Raw genomic sequence first — 7,768 nt, forward strand, 5'->3', positions numbered from 1 at the left:
TTAAACCAGCAAAAATCAAAAAAGACAAAGAAGGACATTACATAATGGTAAAGGGATCAATTGGACAAGAAGAGTTAACTATGATAAATATATATACACCCAACACAGGAGGACCCAGATTCATAAAACAAGTTCTTAAAGGACTACGAAGAGACTTAGACTCCCACACCATAATACTGGGAGACTTTAACACCCCATTGCCAATATTAGACAGATCAATGAGACAGAAAATTAACAATGATATTCAGGACATGAATTCTGGATCAAGTGATCCTAATAGACATCTACAGAACTCTCCACCCCAAATCAATAAAGTATACATTCTTCTCAGTGCTACATGATTCTGATTCTAAAATTGACCACGTATTTGGAAGTACAATACACCCCAGCAAATGCAAAAGAATGGAAATCTTAACAAACAGTCTTACAGACCACAGAGCAATCAAATTATAACTCAGAATTAAGAAACTCACTCAAAACCACACGACTACATGGAAAATGAACAACATTTTCCTGAGTGACTCCTGGGTAAACAATGAAATTAAGGCAGAAATCAAAAAGTTCTTTGAAACCAATTAGAACAAAGGTCCAATGTACCAGAATCTCTGGGATACAGCTAAAACAGTGTTAAGAGGGAAATTTTAGCACTAAATGCACACATCACAAAGCAAGAAAGATCTAAAACTGACACCCTAACATCACAATTAAAAGAGCTAGAGAAGCAAGAGTTAACAAATACAAAAGTTAGCAGAAGACAGAAAATAACTAAGATCAGAGCAGAAATGAAGGAGATAGAGACACGAAGACCCCTTCAAAAATATCAATGAATCCAGGAGCTGGTTTTTTGAAAAATCAACAGCATTGATAGACTGCTAGCCAGACTAATAAATAAGAAAAGAGAAAAATCAAATAGACACAATAAAAAATCATAAAGGAGATATCACCACTGACCCCACAGAAATAAAATGTACTATCAGATAATACTACAAACATTTCTACACAAACAAACTAGAAAATCTAGAAGTGGATAAATTCCTGAACACATACACCCTTTCAAGACTAAACCAGGAAGAAATTGAATACCTGAATAGACCAATAACAAGTTCTGAAATTGAGACAGTAATTAATAGCCTACAAACCAAAAAAAGCCAAGGACCAGACAGTTTCACAGCCAAATTCTACCAGAGATACAAAGAGGAGCTGGTACCATTTCTTATGAAATTATTCCAAACAATTAAAAAGAAGAGACTCCTCCCTAACTCATTTTATGAGGTCAGCATCAACCTGATACCAAAACCTGAGAGAGACACAACAGAAAAGAAAACTTCTGTCCAATATCTCTAATGAATCTATGCAAAATTCCTCAATAAAATACTGGCAAACCAAATCCAGCAGGACATTAAACACCTTATCCACCACGATCAAGTCAGCTTCATCTGTAGGACATAAGACTGGTACAACATACACAAATCAGTAAATGCAATCCATCACATAAACAGAACCAATGACAAAAATCTCATGATCATTTCAATGGATACAGAAAAGGCCTTTGATAAAATTCAATATATTTCCATGTTAAAAGCTCTGAATTAACTAGGTATTAATGGAACATATCTCAAAACAATAAAAGCTATTTGTGACAAACTCACAGCCGATATCATACTGAATGGGCAAAAGCTAGAAGCATTCCCTTTCAAAACTGGCACAAGATATGGATGCTTCCCTCACTGCTCCTATTCAACAGAATATTGGAACTGCTGGATAGGGCAATCAGGCAAGAGAACGGAATAAATGATTTTCAAATAGGAAGAGAGGAAGTCAAATTGTCTCTGTTTGCAGACAACGTAATTCTATGGTTAGAAAACCCCATCATCTCAGCCCCAAAACTCCTTAAGCTGATAAGCAAGTTTAGCAAGGTCTCAGGATACAAAATCAATGTGCAAATTCACAAGCATTTCTATAACCCAACAATAAGCAAGCAGAGAACCAAATCATGAATGAACTCCCATTCACAATTGCTACAAAGAGAATAAAATAATGAGGAATACAGCTAACAAGGGATGTGAAGGACCTCTTCAAGGAGAACTACAAACCACTGCCCAAGGAAATAAGAAAGAACACAAACAAATGGAAAAATATTCCATGCTGATGGATAGGAAGATTCAATATTCTGAAAATGATCATACTGCCCAAAGTAATTTATAGATTCAGTTCTATTCCCATAAAACTAACATAGACATTTTTCACAGAATTAGGAAAAGCTCCTTTAGATTTCGTACGAAACCAAAAAAGAGCCTGTATAGCCAAGATGATCCTAAGCAAAACAAGAAACCTGGATGCATTTACGCTACCTGACTTGAAACTATACAACAAGGCTACGGTAATAAAACAGTATGATACTGGTACCAAAACAGACCTATAGACCAACGAAACAGAATAGAGAACTGACAAATAACATCACACATCTACCACCAAGTGATCTTTGACAAAGTGGACAAAAGCAAGCAACAGGGAAAGCGTTTCCTATTTAATAAATGATGTTGGGAAAACTCTCTAGCCATATTAAGAAAACTGAAACTGGAGCCTTTCTTTACACATTATACAAAAATTAACTCAATATGCATTAAAGACTTAAATGTAAATCCCAAAACCATAAAAACTTGAGAAGAAAACCTAGGCAATACCATTCAGGACATAGGCATGGGCAGACTTCATGATGAAAAGGCCAAAAGCAATTGCAACAAAAGCCAAAATTGACAAATGGGATCTCATTAAACTAAAGAACTTCTGCAAAACAAAAGGAACTATCATCAGAGTGGACAGGCAACTTACAGAGTGGGAGAAAATCTTTCCAAGATTGCAGATTCTAATATCCAGAATCTACAAGCAACTCAAACAAATTTACAAGAGAAAAACCTATTAACCATCAAAATATGGTCAAAGAATATGAACAGACACTTCTCAAAATAAAACATTTATGCAGCCAACAAACATGAAGAAAAAGCTCAACATCAGAAATCATTAGATAAAAGTAAATCAAAACCACAAGGAGATACCATCTCATGCAAGTCAGAATGGTGATTATTAAAATATCAAGAAACAATAGGTGCTGGCAAGGCTGTGGAGAAACAGGAATGCTTTTACACTGCTGGTGAGAATGTAAATTAGTTCAACAATTTTATAAAATGGACTGGCAATTTCTCAGGAATCTAGAACTAGAAATAGCATTTGACCTACCAATCCCATTACTGGGTATATACCCAAAGGAATATAAATTACCCTACTATAAATACACATGTACACTTATGTTTATTGTGGCACTATTTACAATAGCCAACACATTGAACCAACCCAAATGTCCATCAATGATAGACTCGATAAAGAAAATGTTGTAAATGTTGTACATGTACACCATGGAATACTATGCAGCCATAAAAAGGAATGAGGTCATGTCCTTTGCAGGGACATGGATGGAGCTGGAAGCTATGTTATCCTCAGCAAACTAATGCAGGAACACAAAACCAAACACCTCATATTCTTACTTATAAGCGAGAGCTGAATGACGAGAACACATGGACACATCAGGAGGAACAACACACACTAGGTCCTGGAGTGGGGGGTAAAGAGAGCATCAGGAAGAATAGCTAATGGATGCTGGGCTTAATACCAAGGTGATGGGTTGATCTGTGCAACAAACTACCATGGCACACGTTTGTTTATGTAGCAAACTTGTGAATCCTGCGCGTGTACCCCGGAACCTAAAACAAAAGTTAAGAGAAAAAAAAATACATTGTGCTCATCTTCCTTAGGAAGCAAAATGAATTATCTAAAATATTTTCTTTTGTTTTAATTGGATGTTTAATGATATATGTAGAGATAAGACAGATAAATTGATAGATTACCAGATAGATAAATAAAGATTTATTTTAAGGAATTTACTCATGTTTTTGTGGAGACTGACGAGTGTGAAATCTACAGGGCAGGCCACCAGGTTGGAGACCCAGAAAAATAGTTGATGTCATGTGCTGAGTCTAAAGGTAGTCTGGAAGCAAAATTCCTTTCTTCTCAGAACATCTCAGAGGACCTTAGTCTTTTTGTGTTGTCTTTCACTAATTGCATGGGGGAACACCCACATTATGGAGAGTAATCTGCTTTAATCAAAGGTCTGTTGACTTCAATTTTAATTAGATACTAAAATACCTTCACAGAACCATTCAATCTGGTGTTTTATCAAACATTGGTACACCATAGCCTAGCCACATTACACATATAATTAACCATCACTTAAGAAGATGTTTACAATGCCTTCAAGAGTGACGATTCCTCAATTTCAAGAAAAGAGATTGCTTCAAAGGCAACTTCTGAAGTCATGGCTTCAAGATAGTGTGCTCAGTCCAAATATATTGTACATTAGATTCCACTGCTTATAGTTTCTGGAGTATTTGGGCTTCTATGTTCACAAAATATTTTTTTTCTACCTAGTAATTTTTTAAAAATAGTTTTAGTATTAGGTTAACAATGGCCCCAGAATGTCAGAAAATGTTCTCTCTGCTTCTGTAGCAATGAATGGGTTTGTTTTCCTTGTAGTCATATTAATTTTGCTGTGTGTATTTTGATGCTCTAGAGTCAGTACTATGCACACACAGTATTATATCATCTTGGAGAATTGACCCCTTTATCACTATATAATGCCTTCTTTGTTGCTTATAATTTTCTTTGCTCTAAACTCTTGGTCTCAAATTATTAGAGTTATTCCAGTTTTCATTAGTGTTAGCATATAGTTCATCTTTATCCATCTTCTAATTTTAACTTGAGTCTTTACATTTAAAATGGGTTTTCATAGATGACAAAGTTGTCTTTTTTAAAAAATAGACTATGACAGTCTCTGTCACTTGATTTGCATATGTAGATTATTCCCACTTAAATCATAATTGAAATAGTTGTATCTGTTTCCTATTCATTTTAATCGTTTCTTCTTCCCCCTATTTTTCTGACTTATCTGCTTCATTTGGTATTGTGCTTAATTCTATTTTTTATCTTCTATTTCACTTTGGTCATTATAGTTCTCTTTTTAAATTAATGTAGTCATTTCACTGACATCAGCAATATATATTATAACTAATCTTAGTCCACCTTCAACACATATTATGCCACTTTAACTTTGGGACAGATATCTTGTAACAGAATGTTCCCAATCCCTCCCTCTCCTTTCTTATGGCACTGCTGTCACTCATTTTACTTACCCATATGCTGTCATCCCCCCCAAAAATTGTTACTATCATTACTTTAAACAAACAACTATTTTAGACCTTAATATGGTTTGGCTGTGTTCCCACCCAAATCTCATCTTGAATAACCATGTGTTGTGGGAGGGACCCAGTGGGAGGCAGTTGAATCATCTGGGCAGGTCTTTCCCATGCTGTTCTTGTGATAGTAAATAATTCCCACAAGATCCGATGGTTTAAAAAAGGGGGGGGTTATCTGCACAAGCTCTCTTCTCTTGTCTGCCACCATGTGAGACATGCCTTTCACTTTCCACCATGATTGTGAGGCCTCCCAACTACATGAAACTATAAGACTAATAAACCTCTTTCTTTTGTACCTTATTCAGTCTTGGGTGTGTCTTCATCAGCAGCATGAAAATTAACAAATACTGTAAATTGGTACCAGTAGACTGGGGCACTACTGAAAAGATACCCAAAAATGTGGAAGCAATTTTGGAACTGGGTAGCAGGCAGAAGCCGGAATAGTTTGGAGGACTCAGAAGAAGACAAGAAAATGTGGGAAAGTTTGGAACTTCCTAGCCTTGTAAATGGCTTTGACCAAAATGCTGATAATGATGTGGACAATAAAATCCAGGCTGAGGTGGTCTCAGATGGAGATGAGGAACTTGGGAACTGGAGCAAAGGTGATTCTTGTTATGTTTTAGCAAAGAGACTGGTGGCATTTTGTTGCTGCCCTAGAGATTTGTGGAACTTTGAACTTGAAAGAGATGATTTAAAGCATCTGGCAGAAGAAATTTCTAAGCAGCAAAGCACTCAAGATATGACTTGGGTGCTGTTAAAGAAATTTAGTTTTGAAAGGAAACAGCATAAATATTTGGAAAATTTGCAACTTGTGAATGTTGTAGAAAGGCAAATTCAATTTTCTAAGGAGAAATTCAAGCCAGCTGCAGAAATTGCATAAGTAATAAGGAGCAAAATGTTAATCCCCAAGACGGTGGGGAAAATGTCAACACAGCATGTCAGAAATTTTTACAGCAGCCCCTCCCATCACAGGCCCTGAGGCCTAGGAGAAAAAGATGGTTTCGTGGACCAGGCCCAGGGCCCGCCCCACTGCTCTGTGCAGCCTAGGGACTACTACCCTGTTTCAGCCACTGCTACCCTGTGTTACAGCCATAGCTGTAGTGGCTGAAAAGGAGCCAGTTTACAGTTTGGGCTGTTGCTTTAGAAGGTGGAACCCCCAAGCCCTGGAGGCTTCATGTGGTGTTGATTCTGCCACTGCACAGAAGTCAAGAATTGAGGTTCGGGAACTTCTGTCTAGATTTCACAGACAGTATGGAAACACCTGAACGCCCAGGTAGATGTTTGCTGCAGGGATGGGTCCTCATGGGGAAACTCTGCTAGCGCAGTGTGGAAGGGAAATGTAGGGTGAAAACCCACCCACAGAGTCCCTGCTGTGGCACCAACTAGTGGAGCTGTGCGATGAGGGCTGGTGAAATCCCCTGAAAGTGAGGCTGTACCTGCAAAGCCACAGAAGGGATGCTGCCTAAGACCATGGGAGCCCACCTCTTGCATCAGTGTAACCTGGATGTGAGACGTGAAATCAAAGGAGATCATTTTTGAACTTTAAGATTTAATTGCCCCACTGAATTTTGGACTTGCATGGCACCTGTAGCCCCTGTGCTTTGGCCAATTTTTCCCATTTTGAATGACTGTATTTACCCCATACCTGTATCCCTATTGTATTTAGAAGTAACTAATTTGCTTTTGATTTTACAGGCTCATAGGCAGAAGGGACTTGGTTTGTCTTGGATGAGCCTTTGGACTGTGGAATTTTGAGTTAATCCTGAAATGAGTTAAGACTTTGAGGGACGGTTGAGAAAGCATGACTGGCTTTGAAATGTGAGGACATGAGATCTAGGAGGGGTTGGGGCGGAATGATATGGTTTGGCTCTGTCTCCAACCAAATCTCATCTTGAATTTCTACATGTTGTGGGAGGCACCCAGTGGGAGGTAAGTGAATCATGGAGACAGGTCTTTCCTGTGCTGTTCTCATGAGAGTGAATAAATTTTATGAGATCTGAGGGTTCTAAAAACGGAAATTTCCCTGCACAAGCTCTCTTCTCTTGTCTCCTGCCATGTTAGACATGCCTTTTACCTCCTGCTGTAATTGTGAAGCCTCCTTAGCCATGTGGAACTATAAGTCCAAAAAATGTTTTCTTTTGTAAATTGCCCAGTTTCAGCTACATCTTTATCAACAGCATGAAAAACAGAGTAATACAGACCTATTATAAATAAGAAAAATAAAAAGATTTTATTTTATCTTTATTCCTTCTCCAAAGCTCTTCCTTATGTTATGTAAATTGAAATTTCTGACATATTCTTTTTTCTAGAGCACATTATTTCTGTTTGTCTGACAAAGCTTTATTTCTCTTTCCCATTTCAAGGATAATTTTTCTGGATATCAAATTCTACGTTCTTGGGATTTTTTTCTTCGTTCCATTATTTAATGATTTCTGATGAGCCCACTGTAATTCTTTTTTTTT

The sequence above is a fragment of the Cebus imitator genome, unplaced genomic scaffold, assembly GCF_001604975.1.
Source record: "Cebus imitator isolate Cc_AM_T3 unplaced genomic scaffold, Cebus_imitator-1.0 Scaffold73, whole genome shotgun sequence".
Taxonomy (NCBI): domain Eukaryota; kingdom Metazoa; phylum Chordata; class Mammalia; order Primates; family Cebidae; genus Cebus; species Cebus imitator.